The sequence below is a fragment of the Haliotis rubra genome, unplaced genomic scaffold (genome assembly GCF_003918875.1).
Source record: "Haliotis rubra isolate DU_JTF1 unplaced genomic scaffold, ASM391887v1 Scf304, whole genome shotgun sequence".
NCBI lineage: Eukaryota > Metazoa > Mollusca > Gastropoda > Lepetellida > Haliotidae > Haliotis > Haliotis rubra.
Window position 1 is genome coordinate 622180 of NW_025766974.1, and position 21051 is coordinate 643230.

The 21051-nt window shown below is 43.7% G+C and overlaps 1 long non-coding RNA gene across 1 annotated transcript; it reads left to right on the plus strand.

The window, feature by feature from the left end:
* Nucleotides 1-746: 746 nt before the first annotated feature.
* Nucleotides 747-2443, plus strand: LOC124282827. The gene is made up of 2 exons (XR_006900259.1): nucleotides 747-875; nucleotides 2029-2443. It is a non-coding gene; the product is annotated as an uncharacterized LOC124282827 (long non-coding RNA).
* The last annotated feature ends 18608 nt before the right edge of the window (nucleotides 2444-21051 follow it).

Consider the following 21051-nt stretch of genomic DNA (forward strand, 5'->3'; position numbering starts at 1 on the left):
AGAATTATTCAAATCATAGCTGAGATAGAGAAAGTGGATTTGACTGTTAAAATTGGAGCTGGCATGTAATGAAAATAATATTATGCGATACAAGACATATTCATAAATTGTTTGTGTTTGTTTTCTGGACAGACACTTGGTGATGTGTCGCTGGTTAACAACCTGTCTATCGGCTTGAACAAAGATTATGCTGAATTTACCGAACCGACACAGGGCCTATCGAGTATGGATCAAAACTGGTATAATACATGTGGTTTTACATTGTATATGAATTTACATTAGTCATGGTATGTGCAATATACACATTCTTTCGAAAATTAGACAATAAATTACATGCATATTAATGAATACAATTTAAATACCACCGTTGCTACAACAACAAGAGGCCCTGTTATCTATTGATGTCCGAAAATAGGTTTTTGTGTTAACCATGTGAACATGGTGATGTGCAGTAGAAGCTGTCGTATAAATAAGGGTGGAGGAATATGGCGCGATGTACGCCGCGGATGTTGAGTTCAGTATTTCCATATCGTTACTCATACAGCTAAACCTATGGTAAAACTGTCAGATCGATGTGTACTAAGTAAACGATTGTAGAAAATTATTGTCTGTGTTTAGCAATATACACTGAAAATAAATACCCATCCACGCACTGCTAGACCTCTGATAATGGCCGGAAACCACAGCATAAACTAGTTATCTAGTACCTTGTCCGTGCAGATCTGGAAACTCCCTATTACTCTTGATAACGTAATGGAATTCAAATTGACATGGATTTAGAAACATTGCGACACTGAAGTAATTACAAGCCGGAACGGATTCATGTGACGCCAGTTGTGTAAGAAGACTGGATAAATGAGAACGGTATAAGCATTGTAAGTAGACCGCATTGTAATAATATGAATCCTGATTTCAGATAAAGAGAAAATATGACCTTAATTGTGTTGAAACGTTTGTGTCATTAACACAAACAACGTCTGAACACAAGCATACAGCGCACGTTAATACTCATATATATTACTTGCAAACTGTCAATATAATTCACGAAGATTTGAGGCAGGTAAAGCGATGCCATTATATCTAGAAGCACATATGGCTTGAAACGTTCTTTGTAAACTACGCCTATCGGTCGGGTAAATCGAGTCCAACAGTTATGAATTATTCCCGATAATGTACTGAGTGATATGATATCAAAGTATCACCTTATTTTACACATCGATCCTGAATTATATATGTGTGAATATGTGTTTCAGACGTTTACACATTTCATTTTTAATCTTTGTTGAAAATAGATGAGCACTAGTTCTACTGGGAAAGTGATATTTCTCAAACACACAGTTTCATCAACTATTTCCAGTGATCGATTACATATCGTTCGACGATGACGTTTCATATCTATATTTTAGCATTTAATTGATTTTATTATTTATTCTATATTTATATTATGTATTTCAACGTGCAGGATGCGAGCTACCTGCTAATTGTATTGATATGAAGTCAGAAATTCATGTACTTTTTAAATTGCCACAGATATTAGAAGAGATATGAGATAGGTGTCTGCATTACAATTGGTATTTGTCACGGATGTGTGTTTATGGGACGATATGTGTGTTATTATGTATAACGGTATGTATCAGTGATGAAGTAGTCACAGTTCCATCTCGTGGCAATTGATATCCCAATCAACTTAACGTCACCATGTCACTAGAAATGTAGAAAAGCTATTTCAATGTATATGGTTTACACCGAGTGACGTACAGCTTAATTCCATGCGTCAAGCAATGAATATAGATTCATCTTAATGTAACTGATGATAGTTGTCAGATCTCACACATGACGAGTATATAAGTATGTATATTCTCCTGTTTTGATAGTACACAATATATATGTATATTTCATTATCATCCGACACCCACCATGACAGTGTTAAAGTAATAAATCATTTACAGCGGTTTAATTTAATGCTGGAGTACAGTTATGGATGTTCCACTGTCCTGTTCTTTGCCAATCTATAACATATGTTTGTAGGTATATACAACGCACCACCAACCTGGCGCCAAGACTGCCTGTCATCAGACAGAAATGCCAACCCAGGCTGTCCAAGAGACTTCATGTTTAGCAGAGTCTACATACAGGGACGAGCATTACGCAGCTCCTTGTCAACAACCAGAACACGCTCAAGAATACTGCCAATTAACATGTCTGGATGTCGAGTTATCTGACTTCTTTGGATTTTAGAACTTCTTGTAATTTATTATATGCAAATCTGCATTAATAACAGTCACTGTAAGAGACTGTGGCTGTAGATTGATGTGAATTTGATAACCGACTTTTCTTGGTTTGACGCCGCGGGTGTCATATGGGTTATCTCAAATGTGTCAAACATGTCCTTAAATCAAACATATTAAGTCTAATGCTGCATAGAGCTTACATTTTACACGTTCTGGGTCACTGTTGGGTTGTATCTGTCTGAGTGTCATCATGCAGGTCCACTGAGGTAGTAGATTTGATTCGTCATTATTATCCGGAACAAAGCGATTCATGAAAATTAATATAAAATCAACGGAAACTGCTGATGCCATTATCTTTTAGGGATATTCCACAAATTCGAAACTTTCAACATGATGATATAAAGTATTTCATTTGTTGAAATTACTTGTTTAAGGAATTTGAATTCCAGTTTAGCCTGCTATATTTGTGTGCTATATATTTTGAAATTATTTTCATACATTGTATTTTTCTATTGTACTGCTAAATGATATGTCACATTATTAGGGAATCGGTATACCAGTTTAGTCAGTCAATACCGTGTGATATTGAACGCTATTACTGGTTTACTTCTCACAGACTTACTCGTTTCCCTCAACCATTCTGTCTACAAAATGTATACCCCGTGGAACTGTACTCAAAACTGTGAATAAATATATAGCAGTTACCATTAATACAAGACCCTATGATTTGTTATAATAACATGTTATTCTAATCTGCTATCACGCATCTTGGTAGTTTACTAAATTAGGGGACTCCTATAAATAAAAATCCAGCTCCTGTCTCCACACAGCGATACGGCTGACAGGCCCTGCACTAGAGCATCTCTCACATGGCGACAAATTGTCTGGCTGAATCAGTAGTTGTACACGCGTACCACTACCATTTCTTCAGCATTAATCGTATAATTTTCATTAGCCCTGATTCCCTGTCTATCCGCGGATCCCATGTGTACCATGCCAACTGACCCACTGAAGCTCCGTACAGCGTTGTCGGCAGTGTTATACCATTAATATACCCACGGAACGTCTAGTGCAATATCAGTGATATGAATTATGCAGTGGTAGAGTACTGGTTTGTTAAGTATATCAGTGTGAGCAATGGTGTAAGACATGCACACGACCTAGTCACCTCGTCGTTATTGCTGCGTTTGTTCTGTGTTTATCCCAGCCAGAATAATTCAGTATACCAGTCAACCAGTCATGTTAATGTCTGTCCTATAGACAGAAATTGGACGCGGCGGTGGATGAAAGTGAAGGAGGGTGGTTAGGCCCATCAAACAAGCTTTATAATGGACCGAGTCGTCCGTCACACAGTGGGAGAGATCTACAGCCTCAAAGATATTGAATCAAATTGTGAAAGGTTGGAAAGCAGACAGTGAGCCATGTCCCTATAAAATAATAGCTCAGCATGAGCTAGCGACGTTGATGACGGATAGATGTGGCGATGTAACCCGTCGCTGAAGCTTCGGCGCCACCTTAGCTCGTCACAGCTGCTGAGATACAGGGGAAGTATACTAAATCCACGTCCTCAATAGGCTCATGGAGTTATTCTTGACACACACATAAGAACGGCTTAATATTTGTCAAATTTATTTCGACAAATATGCAGTTTATCAGGGTGTACGGTTTTAATGAAGGCTATCATGTTTGACAAGGTGATGAAGGAGGTACGAAATACTGGAGGAGTTATTACACCTCTGACTGTGCGGATTTCAAAGCGCGTAGTTTACAATTCATTTGGCACACATCGTGAACGGGTCCGGTAGATAAGCGTTTGGTCTGAATGAGGAATCGGAAACACAGGAAGTAGAACATATGGGATCTGCGCATGTCAGGATCTAGTCTGTCTCACAGTCCCTTAACCACATTATTTCCCCTCCTACCTAGCCTTCCCTGCAATACTAAAGCCCTAAATGAAGCAAGTCTAGATTTTCTCCGGATCTCACATCTCACAGGGGCTCCTTTCAATTTAAATGGGTTTATTTGTTACAATCAAAACTATATATATTCAGAGACTAAGCGTTAGTCCAGTCAGGATCATATACATCCGTTCTTTGGCACGCGTCCTTACCGTAACCTACAACTCGTCCCGGAACGACACAAGGGGTCACGAATGCTCTCCTGCCATCATTGTTAGGAGTACATGCAAGGTGTATGTGCTCCGACTGACCATTCATCTGTTAATCAGTACTAACATCTCGGATAAATGTCTCCAGTTGACAGGCGTGCCGGTGTATCCTTGTTGCTAAACGGTTACACGTCACGCCGAACATCCGGGTCCGAACCCAACATGGGTACATACATCCGGGTCCCACATGGGTACACACATCCGGGCCCTACATGGGTACACATGTCCTGGCCCCAAATGGGTACACACATCCAGGCCCACATGGGTACACACATCAGGGCCCTACTTGGGTACACACATCCGGCCCCACATCGGTACACACATCTGGGCCCCACATGGGTACACACATCGGGGCCCCACATCGGTACACACATCTGGGCCCCACATGGGTACACACATCATGGTCCCACATGGGTACACACATCAGGGCCCCACATGGGTACACACATCCGGGCTCCACATCGGTACACACATCGGGGCCCCACATGGGTACACACATCAGGGTCCCACATGGGTACACACATCCGGGTCCCACATGGGTACACACATCAGGGTCCCACATGGGTACACACATCAGGGTCCCACATGGGTACACACATCCGGGCCCCACATGGGTACACACATCGGGGTTCCACATGGGTACACACATCAGGGTACACACATCTGGGTCCCACATGGGTACACACATCAGGGTCCCACATGGGTACACACATCCGGGCCCCACATGGGTACACACATCAGGGGTCCCACATGGGTACACACATCAGGGTCCAACATGGGTACACACATCCGGGCCCCACATGGGTACACACATCAGGGTCCCACATGGGTACACACATCCGGGTCCCACATGGGTACACACATCAGGGTCCCACATGGGTACACACATCAGGGGTCCCACATGGGTACACACATCAGGGCCCCACATCGGTACACACATCGGGGCCCCACATCCGTACACACATCGGGGCCCCACATCGGGTACACACATCAGGGTCCCACATGGGTACATTCCCACATCCGGGCACATCCCACATGGGTACACACATCAGGGGTCCCACATGGGTACACATCAGGGTCCCACATGGGTACACACATCAGGGTCCCACATGGGTACACACATCCGGGTCACACATGGGTACACACATCAGGGTCCCACATGGGTACACACACATCGGGGTCCCACATGGGTACACACATCACACATCGGGCCCCCACATGGGTACACACATCGGGGCCCCACATGGGTACACACATAAGGGTCCCACATGGGTACACACATCAGGGTCCCTCATGGGTATACATATCCGGGCCCCACATGGGTACACACATCGGGGTTCCACATGGGTACACAGATCAGGGTCCCACATGGGTACACACATCCGGGTCCCACATGGGTACACACATCCGGGTCCCACATGGGTACACACATCCGGGCCCAACATGGGTACACATTAGGGTCCCACATGAGTACACATATCCGGGTCCGAACCCAACATGGGTACACACATCCGGGCCCCACATGGGTACACCAACAATGTCCCACATAGGTACACACATCCGGGCCCCACATGGGTACACACATCCGGGCTCCACATCGGTACACACATTCGGGTCCCACATCGGTACACACATCCGGGCCCCACATGGGTACACACATCCGGGTCCCACATGGGTACACAGATCAGGGTCCCACATCGGTACACAGATCAGGGTCCCACATGGTTACACATATCCGGGCCCCACATGGGTACACACATCCGGGTTCCACATGGGTACACACATCAGGGTCCCACATGGGTACACACATCAGGGTCCCACATGGGTACACACATCAGGGTCCCACATGGGTACACACATCAGGGGTTCCACATGGGTACACACATCAGGGTCCCACATGGGTACACACATCAGGGTCCCACATGGGTACACACATCCGGGCCCCACATGGGTACACACATCAGGGTCCCACATGGGTACACACATCCGAGCCCCACATGGGTACACACATCAGGGTCCTACATGGGTACACACATAAGGGTCCCACATGGGTACACACATCAGGGTCACACATGGGTTCACACATCAAGGCCCTACATTGGTATACACCTCCGGGCCACACATCGGTACACACATCGGGGCCACACATCGGTACACACATCGGGGCCCCACATGGGTACACACATCGGGGTCCCTCATGGGTACACATATCCGGGCCCCACATGGGTACACACATCGGGGTCCCTCATGGGTACACACATCAGGGTCCCACATGGGTACACACATCAGGGTCTCACATGGGTACACACATCCGGGTCCCACATGGGTACACACATCCGGGCCCCACATAGGTACACATTAGGGTCCCACATGAGTACACATATCCGGGTCCGAACCCAACATGGGTACACACATCCGGGCCCCACATGGGTACACCAACAGTGTCCCACATAGGTACACACATCAGTGTCCCACATAGGTACACACATCCGGGCCCCACATGGGTACACACATCTGGGCCCCACATGGGTACACATGCACATCCGGGTTCCATATGTGTACACACCTCCAGGTCCCACATAGGTACACGCATCAGGGTCCCACATGGGTACACATGCACATCAGGGTTCCATATGTGTACACAGCTCCGGGTCCCACATCGGTACACACATCCGGGCCCCACATGGGTATACACTTCCGGGCCCCACATGGGTACACACATCCGGGCCCCACATGGGTACACACTTCCGGGCCCCACATGGGTACACATTCCGGGTCCCACATGGGTACACACATATCCGGGTCCGAACCCAACATGGGTACACACATCCGCCCACATACACATGGGTACCGCATACACACATCCGGGTCCCACATGGGTACACACACACATCCGGGTCCCACATGGGTACACACACATCCGGCCCACATGGGTACACATCATCCAGGCCCCCACATGGGTACACACATCAGGGTCCCACATGGGTACACACATCCGGGTCCCACATGGGTACACACATCCGGGCCCCACATGGGTACACACTTCCGGGCCCCACATGGGTACACACATCCGGGTCCCCACATGGGTACACACATCCGGGTCCCACATGGAATTTTACATCCGGGTCCCACATGGGTACACACACATATCCGGGTCCTGGAACCCACATGGGTACACACATCCTGGCCCCACATGGGTACACATCATCCCACATAAGGTACACACAGTGTCCCACATGGGTACACACATCAGGGTCCACATGGGTACACATTTTGTCATGGGTATAGGTACACATATGTTACATCAGGGTCCCACATGGGTACACACATCCGGGCCCCACATGGGTACACACATCCGGGTCCCACATGGGTACACACATCCGGGCCCCACATGGGTACACATCCGTAATAACACATCCGGGCCCCACATGGGTACACATATAGGGTCCCACATGAGTACACATATCCGGGTCCGAACCCAACATGGGTACACACATCCTGGCCCTACATGGGTACACACATCCGGGCCCCACATGGGTACACACATCAGTGTCACACATAGGTACACACATCAGTGTCACACATAGGTACACACATCAGTGTCACACATAGGTACACACATCAGTGTCCCACATGGGTACACACATCCGGGTCCCACATGGGTACACACATCCGGGCCCCACATGGGTACTCACAGCAGGGTCCCACATGGGTACACACCTCCGGGCCCAACATGGGTACACACATCAGTGCCCAACATGGGTACACATATCCGGGCCCCACATTGGTACACATGCACATCCGGGTCCCACATGGGTACACACATCAGGGTCCCACATGGGTACACACATCCGGGCCCCACATGGGTACATACATCCGGGTCCCACATGGGTACACACATCAGGGTCCCACATGGGTACATACATCCGGGTCCCACATAGGTACACACATCAGGGTCCTACACAGGTACACATGCACATCCGGGTTCCATATGTGTACACACCTCCGGGTCCCACATAGGTACACACCTCCGGGCCCCACATGGGTACACACATCAGGGTCCCACATGAGTACAAATGCACATCCGGGTTCCATATGTGTACACACCTCCGGGTCCCACATAGGTACACACATCAGGGTCCCATATGGGTACACACCTCCGGGCCCCACATGGGTACATACATCCTGGCAATTATGAAATGACATGACATAATGACGACCCACGACGTGAAACCATACTCACCCAGTAACAACAACGTCAATTTTGTACGACGCTCGAGGAATTTGAGTGAGCACAGTCACCCAATCCCCTCCCAATCCACCATTAAATACCCAGCTTCAAAATGGAGTCATCAGATATATCGTTGAATATCCTCAAAGACGTGCTTGCTGCTCCAAACGGCGAATATCAGTGTTCTGCTGAGAGCACGTAATGACAGATTTGGTAATGTTGTTAAGAAGAATGGCCGTCTTTAGTTAATATTAATAAAACTTTGAAATGCTGATATCGACGCTTTGTCTCAAATGTCCCAATTGCCTTTGTTTGAGACCAATTTTCCAAATCTATAATCTCAGGACCATATACAATGTACTAGCAATATATCAATGCGACAAACAAGGTCTTGTAAATTAAAATAAAATAACACTTCCTGACTGGTGACAATGAAATAGGGCAAAAATAAACAGGTAGTTCCTGTAATTTAGACTATTCTTAATGAAAAACTATATAAATATAATACCATTATGTCAGACGGTCACGGACTTTAAGGATTCGTCCCGTTAGTGATCGTCATCGTATGCCTTCACCCCATCTTGGGATTTGTAAAGATAGGTCCTACAGTCTAATGTTCATTGCCTCTAAGATGCTCCTAAACACTGTATTACATGGAGAGTTTCATTTAGCTTAAACAAACAACATGTCGATCTCTGAATAAAAAATCTGTGAAACAGATTAGGGTACAATATGTGAAGCCAATTTCGGACGATATTGATGGAATATTGCTAAAGCGGTATTCACTCACCCTTAAACGTCCAAACAGTCAGTTAAATAAACACAAGAGAAACATTCCACACAAACAAGGCATGTGATAACAACAATTTTTTTAATGTGAAAACCCTCCCTCGACACTGAATACAAACACAGGGTCAGTAACATTATGTGTTTCCTATTTCAGAGTATACGGCAAAGTACTAAACAACTTCATGTAATGGGTTTTGTGTGGATTTATAGAGGCGAGTATATGAAGATACGATCCGCTCTCCGACAGGACTTGAAGCTGGCGATGGCGCGGTGCTGTAGAAGTATTAAAGAGGGGTTGAGAGGGTTTGAATACAGATTCACACCCAGATACCACACGCTGTTTGAAAAAAAAGATATGATACTGTCTCAAACAAAAACAAAGTTTTATTCCCGAATCTACATAAAGCTCACTTTCTTACGGCGTCGACTGGTATAAACTTGGAGTTATCCTGTGCCTCAAGAGCATTGCGATAACGCACCTTGTGAAAAGGGTAATGTATTCCTCGCCACAATGTCACCATATGGGAGGTCCATTTTACTTACCTGATTCAAATATTTGAACTTCATAAATGACGACATAAAACCGTGGGTTAGGACAACACTTGCTTTGAGGTGGGTAAATAACTTTCAAGTTTTGTCATCGCTCGATTGGTTTCCTGAGCGTTTATGTCTTTCAATAATCGGGAAGATAAATTTGACGTGATCTCAAGCGATACCGTCTCGAGAGATGAGAAAAACTGACATTAACTTTGTCTAGGATAGTAAAATGTTGGCACGTTGCATCACTCCTCGTCCCGTTGTTCTCCATTCCGGTTTTTATAACCCGATAAACGAGGCTCGCTTCATTTGGTAGCTTTGTAATTTAGGAGGTTTGTTATCACTGGGCATGGCGGTTTACTGCAGTAGAGGTTTACCATGGTCCTAGAAATTGTAGTTTAATCTCTCCTAGTGTTCATATTCAATCAGCATGGCTTTGTACTAGTGTAGCACTAACACTGTTAACGTCACTGGGGATGATAGATGGCGTGGTATCTGCCCTACAACCATCAACGCGCGGCCTGCATCAAAGTCCCTCTCAACATGAGCTACACGGATGATGATCGCCCAGTAACACAAGGTGACCCGCAAACATACATAAATTACCGAGTAGAAGGGCAAATAGCCGTCCCCGTTGTGTTAATGCTCTGGTGTAGCGCCAGTCTACCCCCTTACCACGACCCAGGCCAACCAGCCTCCTAAATCTCGCGAGAACACACCGCTTCACTTCTCTGATATTAGGCGCTAATTAAAGGTCTCCTCGTCTTCTTGTCAAATCAAATGGGTAGTTTCCGATGATCTTTTTCGACGAAGAAAATCTGAGTGATTCTGCCTAGCTCCCAAGTCACCTTTAATTTTGTGAGGTCATATCAACAAAGGGCACTTGTCGGTTTGCGCAATAATACAAGGGAGAACGAGTAGAGGTGGTTATTATGGGTTAGTAGTTTGTAATGGCGTCCAGTGGAGATATTGGATGGGTGACGTTTGTGCTATTCAAAGTTAGGGGATGAACATAAAGACTCGCGCGGCTCTGTGAATGACAAACTGCTTAGAGAAAAATAATGTGTCATAGTTACTCAATGGACACGTCAAGACTGATAATCCCTGGTCACATAACTCAAGTGAACTGGATGTTGTATCATGTTGTGACAATAAACCAAAGAAGACAGGCCCAATAGAGAGAACCTAAAGACAACCATGAAATTGGACTACATTTGCAATAAAAGTTGCAGAGAATCATATGTGTTGTTTCTGTGTCGTAAGTAACCGCAACCAAGTCAAATGGCAGTGATATTGTTGAAATTAATTTTCCTTACCTTTTGCGGTTTATCATTCTCGTGAATTCTATTTGGCTATTTATCAAGATTACGCTTCTAATTATGATGGTACATATCCTGTTTGTAGTCACTTGATGTCATTTATCATTCTGAATGTCATTGTTTCGTTAACATCCTTTCATTGTCCACGTGCGTAATATTTACTGGTTAACGTTTTTATGAAAAAAATCTGATGCAATAACAATTAACCTACTTATTGGATACTAGGAATCATTTTAGTCTGTTAACCTCAAAAAGGAAGATAGGTAACGGACGGAATGAATGGGTTTCGGACAACGCTGTCAGGTATGTATGCGGAATTGGATCTTTGTACCCCATGGACTTGCACGTGCAAGTTTGGAATCACATTTCATCAACACTGCTTCAGGGCTGCGTTCGAGTGCAGAGTTAGACGAATCAACTGTAGTCATATAGATGTAGTTATTTCGTCTTCAATTTAATCCCCATGATCTCTTCGAAATTATTTCCTTTTGAAATGCTCTCCGATTTACCCACGAGAATCCCAAATGGCCACGTTTTGGTAACTAATGAAATCATTACGTAAGCCATATTGCATTCTTTGAAATAGCGACTCCTAAATTCGCTGCTAGGAGCTGGTGTCTGCCACAAATTCGCCACATCAATTACAATGCTCCACATCTGCACATGCCTCTCACAACACGGTTTATTTCTAGGGAGGGGTTCTGTTTCCACACACGGGGACTTCAAAGGGAACACTACCCCACACATCCCCCAGTCGCCTCGTTCTAGTGGCATAATGGCCGCCATGAAGTAAGGAGAAGGGTGTGGGCAGTCTCGGGTATCGCGCAGCTGAACCAACCAGAGAAGCCCGGATGTAAAATGGTCGCATCGCAGTTTTATAAGAACCTCCATTACTATGATGAAGCGATGAAAATGACCTCTCTTTTGTTCCAAACCGGAAGTGTTTAGTAGTGCCAAGGGTATTTTCATGGGAAAGAAAACCAGTTTAGAACATCGGCGCTACCAAATAGGTAGAGCGTAATAAACGATTTGCAAGCAATGGCTAGGACACAAGAAAATGGCAAATTGCTTAGAGAGATCCATAAAACACAGAGGATATCGCTTACTTCCCAACGTCACATCTATCATATGTGCAAAATGAGTAAATGAGTATCTAAACGAGTACAAATTGCAAAGCAAGAAATCATTCCAGAATATGAAACGAATCAGACAGGATGGGAGAAGACCAAACAGGCATACAGGTGCTACACCGCGGGTCATTTCGTGTACCTTACAGTCTCCAGAAGGATTATTGCAGAAGAATCATTTCTCACCGCCCTGAATGTTCAGTTTCAAAGCCGTAATGTCACAATTTATCACTTTCCTCAAAATTTTATCCTACAAAATATGTTTAGGCAATCGTTACGAGTAATAAACAGTGGTCTCAAGACTCTCATGCTTGTAAGAAATATGAATAAACTATTTAAGTGTTATTTGTTTAACGTTTTCACGTGCGTGTTATTAACCCCGGTTCCGTCATCAGTTTCTGCTATGGTAGGTTCTAAAGCGTACTGCTGCACACAGAGACTGGAATATATCCCTCAACAAAGTGACCTTCTAATCACAGAGCCCTAGGAACGCTGCCTCCTAGCAAAAATGACATATGTGATTGCCGTGCTTTACGATGACATAAGGCTATAAAGGCATGAAATATTAACCCCCGATCTTATTTAAAAGCATGTGCTTGGGTAACGTTATATGCGTTCTGCAGTATCATGTGATACTCCAAAAATTGGATTGGGTTGAGTTATTGACTCTTTTAGTCGTGACATAATGAATGCGGACAGGCAGGTATTCTATTAGGAACTTGATGTACGTTCAGACATTAGCCGCAGTGAATCATGGGAAATGTCAGCGCGTGTATAATACGGACATTTGTTTTATGTATGGCCGCCAGTGATGACATGGCAGTCTGGATGAAGTCAGTGTAGGTAGGATGGATCTGGGACGGTCTACTCCGTGGGGTGGGGCTGGAACCGATTTGTCAGAAGCTATATATAAAGGAGTAATTATTGTTATACATCAGATACTGCATCATTTTGGTCCGTGTTGACATGGAAACAAGAACATCTACCTTCCAATTGAGGTTGCAGGTATTTCATGAAAAATGTTTTACGTATGTGTTGGTCATTCCTAACAAAAAATAATGTGCGTGTGCGTGTGCGTGTGCGTGTGCGTGTGCGTGTGCTCCTCTGTGTGTAAGTACGTCTGTGTTTGTAAGAATATAAGGGATATAGTTTAACTGCGTGTTAAGATTGTCCAGAGGACATTGCGTGTCAAATAGAGATGCATTGTGGGTAAGAAATACAAAGCTGTTTTAACTTGTCACGTGATCGGAAATGTAAGTGGGCGGAAATGCAAACTACAATAGCAATGTTCTTCATGATCAATCACATCGGTATGTCTTGTCGCTATATCAAGATATAATCTTCAAAGAAAGGACTAAAAGCTCTCTAAAGATTAATTTGCATATACATGTTTCATGTTTAGTAATGGAGGACGTCATTAGCATCACCGAGACAGCACGGTGGCAGCATATTCTGTTACACATATTGATGTCTTACGTCTTCATTTGGAGTCAGATTTCCTGCCATCGCTGTCCCTTTTGTCGTTTTGACTGCTGTTGCGCATTGCTTTAACTTCAAATCGATGGTAAATATTTGACAGCTGTTCAATATTAAAGTTTCGATTTATTAATCGGATGAAATCATTCGTTTGACCAAGGTGACGTTTTAGATCGATTGGAAGGTTGACAGGGTCATGGGCGACCATAACTCAAACGTAACATTGATCTGTGTGACATAAATTGGAAATAGTCTCTCAATGGTTGGGTGTTCCCCAACTAAGTAATGGTTTATCACCCTGATATAAGACACTCCGGAGAATTCATCAAACGCACCAATTCTCATTTATGTTCAGTTAGATACTATCCATATAGCAGAAAAGCCAAAGGCCAAAACCAGTTTTATCATTAAGGAAATATCTACAGATGTGACCACTGTGACGCCCTAGTTGTCTTTATGAAGATAAATGTTGTTTAGGTGAAAACCCAGAGGTCTCTGGCAACTACATCGAGTACAACGACAAAACTGTAGTTGGATTTTATCAATGTCTATCTATGATTATGATTATTATTATACCTCACTGAGTTGTGTCTCTGATATTAAAGATACCCAATTTCATAGAACGGCTTTGACAATGCCTAGTGTAACACCACAAACCAGGATGCAATGCTTACTGGAATAAGAGGTTGGTTTCACAAGATCCCTTCAAGAATTCCTTATGTAGAATTGAAAGCCCAATGGAGTGTCAGCTCATGAACATATTTTTGTCTTCAGTATGACTTGTTGACCCTCTTTAATTGTGTTATACGTCAATTATAGGTTCATATTAATCCAAACTTGATGTTTACATCACTAAAAATGACAGAGCATTCAACATATGAGAGACAAGTGTGAACACTACATGTCGGGATAATTGGACAATTCTAGTTACAGCCAAATAACGTCTTTATGACCAAACATTGCCCTTGTCATCAACAGCGTGTTTCCAGGCATTAATAACTTGTAGGTTAATATTACCAATTGAACGAGTTTTCAGGATCCACCTTTCGGGGCAATGCAGAATATTCATGGCACAAGCTGCTACCTGACTATTGAAATAAAACAACTAACTATCTACCGCAGGCCATATGTGAAATTATGGTAAAGGCTGTCATCATGGATTGGGTTCATGACGGCCATTACAACGTGTCCCATTTAACACCATATCTGTCACTCGCGGAAACCAGCAAACAACAGCAATCTGTATGGATATATATTATGCACGGAGAGAAAATATATGACGACAGCTAATTAACAATGTAAAAGTCGACAGAGTATAACTCAACACTGCGGAAGAGATGGGAGGCTCGTATATTTGCACGGCGGTCAGGGACGACAATGGCTCACGGCGATAGGCATTGGTTCTATTTAGCGCTGTGCAGAGTTCACAGAACAACTGTTGAAATCAGCCAGGAAATTCTAGGACATCATAGGAAATGAGTGTATTTTTCATGATTTATTTAGTTGTGTCGTTACGTTAATTGTTAATGAGGCATTAATACAGAATGTATGGCCAGTGTGAATTTATGGACAATAGGACGGATGCACTATGTACAAAGTCGACTATATGTTTAAAGCATTCAAGGAAGCACAATAGGATGACAGTAAGACAGCCAATATAATATAACACAAACATAGCTTATCTCGCAGTATTGACAGGTGAAGATTCGCTGATCAAACACAGAGCCGACACAGGTGACATAGATGAATTAGTTTTGTGTTTATTAATCATCTTTCCTTTTCGAGTCTTCAATTATTTATAACGTTATAGTGTTTTTGACAAACAAGGTCTTGGGTTGCCTACCTCCACTGTCACAGCTGTTATGTCAAGGTGATGACAAACTAGAATGCACTCAATGGTTTTAATGACGTAGAGAATAATTATATCACAACATCATTGATTTATGTGCATCGGGTATTCTGGGAATGCAAGGGAGTGGTTTTCATGCAGGATGTTTGATCCCTTGAAGTGAAAGTGTGGGGTTTTGTTTATCAGTAGTAATATCAGAGTTTGGTTATAGGTGGGTTTGAACAATTATCTAACGGTCAGTCAGCGTGGTGATACGAGTCCTAGTCGATGTCCACATTGGTGATACGGGTACGGGTCGGATGCTGGCAAACCAGGGATGATAATCTGGTTCAATTTGAGATTTGAAGGTAGGGATCTGAGCAAAGAAAAGTTGGAATACACAATTATAATCAGTATGACACATAGTACTGTCATCAACGCAATAACAAAAAAACATTATCATTTTGTTCTCACGGCAACACAGACTAGTATCATTGTAGTAACAGAATGAGGTCCTCACAACATTTACTAGAACAGTAACAGAAGATGTTCGATGTCCAGCACCAGTATTAGCTGTCAGTGTGGTAACAGAATGGTATCACCAGTTCGTCTATAGCTTGGTATCTGTCATAAAGGTGTAACAACATACCAATATCAAAATAATAAGTGTATAAAGGATTATTTTCACTGTACACAGCAAAGTTTCACAATGAAAACACGAAAGTAATGAATCCCTCATTATTTGTTTGCAGCTCGAAATAAAATTCTTTAAAAGTTCTTTTGCGCCACTCTCCGTCTTCAAGATCTGTATTTCTACAAGATATATGTATATATATATACACATATATATATGCAGTGATTAATGCCTATCCTGATTTATTGGTAGTATGTCCCACGGTGGGGCTGCACGGGACGCGGAATGACAAGGGCGCCGTTTGTTCAACAGGGGACGGTCCATCACTGGCTGGCTCGAGTGGTGAGCGGGCGACAAAGTGCACTTGTAATAGCCTTATTAATAAAGATATCTACATTTCCATTTGAGAGTAAATCGTTTCTGTCATGTTGCAGCCCAAATGGCCACCTTGCACGTCCAGTGATCGCCATTCTGTCTCTTGCTGTAAAGCAGCGGTAGAAAGCAACCTCTTCCTTTCTCCGATGTCCTGATTCCTCTAGAGGCACACATAAATCTGTACATGTATAATCTTTATGCAGACAAATCCCGACCCTACCCCCTGCTGTCATGCAGTGTCTTGCCCAGACAGGTGAACCTGACAGTCTTGACAGAGACATCTTTACGGTCAGGGGTGGTATGGCTGAAGACGTGCCAGTATCCTGATCTGGAGTCGTGGTAACTGAAGCATATGAGTTCTAATTGATATTAATTCCCGTGATCTGGGAAGATGCACAGCGAGGAGTGATCAATCACTGCGTAATTAATCAGATAAGGTTGATGAAGGAGGGAAGGCCAGGGGGCAATTATATACCATGACAGATGTAGATACTATAAACATGGAATAGGGTTTTATCTGCCTCTCCCATCTCCCTGCCACGCTTCTTTCAGCCTCCTGACAGCCCCGAAAGACGTGATGAAATCTCTATCGTAACAAACGATGATAAACCCATGTAAAGCGCTCTGGTTTGTGTTCCTGCAATCTCGGACAATTTATCATTAATATTCGGGTCCCACATGCGTTGAGATTGTGGTGGTGTGGCATATGTTAGCCACTGATGGAGAAGGCAAGATTGGAACTAGCTGAACGAACTCCCATCTGGAGAATGTCTAGTTTTTACTGCAGGTTTTCTGTCAACAATTACGATGAACTCGCCCTATCCAGTTAACTGAGAGACGTCTGTCGTTGACTACCGCCAAAACTTCTCCAAGCAGACGTGAGAATTTGATTGATGGATACTGATTGGCCGAGAGCCTGGTCCGTGCTGATAGCTGCTGGACAACTTGTACATGGTGATGATAGGCGGGTGATTTGATAAATGAAGCTCGGAAGGTGGAACTCGACTTGTTCTTATTTGTCGAAGTACAGAATGGTGTCAGAGCAATAAATCAGTCATCTCCGTGGATTGAGGAACAAGCGCTCCGAGCTCTCCTGTCCGTTATGTCACAAAGATAATTGGTAGGGAGGGCTGATGAATCACTGTAATGAAATCATTAAGGGTAATTTATAGGGGAATCATGGCTGAAATGTTTGTGTCTTGACAAATGGAAGGAACACGTGTACCTGTGTCAGCTGTGAGCTATGTGCGGTAGCTTGCAAGATATGAGCATCGTTCTCAACAATAATTGTCGTTATAGTTTTTTAAGGAACTTCTAAGGAATTGTACGGTACGGTTTTGGGATTCTGAGGGAACGTAGACCACGTGGAATGCAGTGTGGGGGATGATGTACAGTGTGGGTAGAAGATGTGTGCTGAGAGGAACATAACACGAGCGTTACCTCCAGACTGGCACCTTTACAATCCGATATTTCTTAATAGCAAAACTCTCGGTAAACCAGTAGCAGTCTCATTTTGACAGAATGCTCTTAAAATATATATATTAATAATTATATGTTAGAGTCATCGAGAAGAACCGGATACAAAATGGCATTCAGCAACCCTCTAGTAGTAAGAAGCGACTAATGAGATTGGGTGGTCTGGGATCGGTTGATGCGTGTCCAATATTACGTAGATCGATGCTCATGATGTCAATCACTGAAAGGTCTAGACTCGGTTATTACAGCGGGTTGTCTTATAGCGGGGAGACTCCTGAGTGCGGCGTTAAACAGCAAACAAGCTATGCCAGAATGTCATTTCCTAGAAGCTTCAGTGGAGTTCCTCTTGTTTTGTGGAGTGTAGCTTCATCACAGCTCAACTAATCATTCTGGCTGACTTGTCCAGCATAAATCTTAAAGGCAATGCGGGCACTGTCAGGAAAAACTAGTATCGGTGGAGGAGATAAATGAATGCACGTTCTGTTATGACGATATGAAAACAAGCTTGACAAATTACACCAGTTGTGCAACAAAGAAGCAGACGTCTGTAAAAAGCGAGGCAATTGTTAATCTGCCTGTGAGTCGTTATCAGACGATCACTGGTCACATGTTAGATATGGGGTCACGGAGCTTGCCAATCTGTTTCTGGTGAACTCAGAATGGTGATGATTTAGCAGGTATTTTATCAAGTTTACGGGCACGAGAAACCGTGTAATCTGAAAAGCGGGCGAGTCATATGATAACACCAAGATGATGGGTGCGGGATGTGGTACGAACAAATTACAAGGGCTGTAAATTATAGATATGCTATGTGTCCGATAAGCAAGCGGCTTGTTGATGGACACTGACAGGAGAGCCCGGATGAAAGCAGACGATAGACAGATGAGAAGACGCGCGAATACTTTAGGGTAATTCCTCTCTCGAGTGACTGATTATCAACAGTTGTTATGTCGGAAGAGTAGATTTTTGTCTTTCGACACTTAGGCCATACATCACATCAATTAACAGCTAGGCGGTCTCCGGGGTGATAGATTCCATTTCATACTTGGCTGCCATCGTCTCTCTTTCCCGCCTTTCTCTAACGAACAGACGAGAGAAGACCAGCGAACTCATGAAGAAGCAATATAGACGGTTATGTCCCTTCTAGAACTCCCCAGCGTCAAAAGTAGATACTGCATGTACGTCGAGTATCTGTCAAAAATCAAAATGGCCGCCAAAAGAGACAGAATGGGCCGCCATTACTAAATGTATCCAAACGAATAGCCTCACGGATGCGGTGAAGGTCATTTTACTGAAGTCAGCAAGTGTTAGGGTGTCCGAACAATGAAAGTCTGTCGTGGAATGACATAATGGCGGTCATCTGTAACAACCTCGAAGCTGAAGAGGCCATGTTCCTAACGTCTTTGTAAGTAGTCTGACAGTATGACCTTCAGTCAGTCATAGAGAGGACAGGGTGATGTCACAATGTTCAGTGTTCCAATGCCGCTAATTGGACGTAACATGTGTCACACTACAAATGTATAAAGCGCGTGTCATATCCAGCTGTTGCTAGGGGGTATGGTATTGTAATAAATCAGATGTTGCCACAGACGCTAGCTATTTATCGAGTTGCATATGAACAACAGTAATAAGTATTTCATGAAATATTGCACATGCTTAAAACACGACTTCGAAAAATCGCGATTGCCTAACGGATTGGCATGCTTGGTTATGAACTTTCACAATATCTCTGGATCCTGTTTTTTTGGCCTTCGGTTGGTCATGTTTTTTTGATAACTTGGATAGATGGGCACAACAGTCTGAATACACAATGTCAATGTGGTTAAATGTAACATGTTAGATTTGGGATTACACTTTAACAGTAAAGTACAGATTCGAGTACTTTTGTTAGGTTGAGTTTGAGTGGGGACTCCCGTGTGGGACTCGAAACCCTAGTCTCAGAGTCAGGCACCTAATCGCCAACTCACAAAGTCAGCCATCTAACCCACTCAGCCACAGAAAGTGTAATCCCAAGGATAACATATGCTAGACGTAACAGTAGTTGGAAAGGTGCGTCCATTAACAGTGTATACACAAGACAAACGAGAAGGATGGATCGGTCCTTGCTTTTTCATCTAAAAAAATATGCATTGAAAGGAAGAGAAGATAAGAATGAATTAAACAAATATGGAATTATTATTTGTTGATTGAAGAAAACAACAAAGCCTCTTTGAGTACGCTAGTATGTTCATGTATCAACACATTAAAGGTGGCAGTTTCCGGGTATTGTTGTATTTATCTAGTAGACAGCTAATCTGACCTACCATTGACATAAGTCAAGTTTAAGCTATTTCCCATCACGATAGATGCGTAAATCATCAGCGGGTTGTACAAGGAGGAAGCCCTCAGCTGTGGAAGACAATAGCCCTCAGGAAGGGGGTGATAGCTTTGTTCTAAGGGAGATGAGACGATATGAGCTGACAAGGCCAATAAGCAGGATATACTCAAACGCACAACTTCCGCCGGGAAGTCTTGCTGGGCTGCAAGCGTGAAACTTAACAGACACGGGACCACCGCTGAGCTAGCGATAACGGGGCTTATCTCCCATTTTCCTTATCTCGTCATCATCTCGTAATTCATCGCGTGAGCTTTTTAATTTTGAAAAATGGCGTCGACCATCTTGATTTTTTCATTATGCCGTGTTTCTGAGTGCGAGCGAAACACATGGCGGACGGAGCACGATGAGCTGGCTGATGTTACTTCTAACAAAGAGCGGCCGCGATGATCTCTGCTTCAACATAAACGTCAATTACAAGTAAATAAAACATAAATTCCGTCAAAATTACGCAGCGGTCACGAATTCAGTTAATATCTGATTTGTG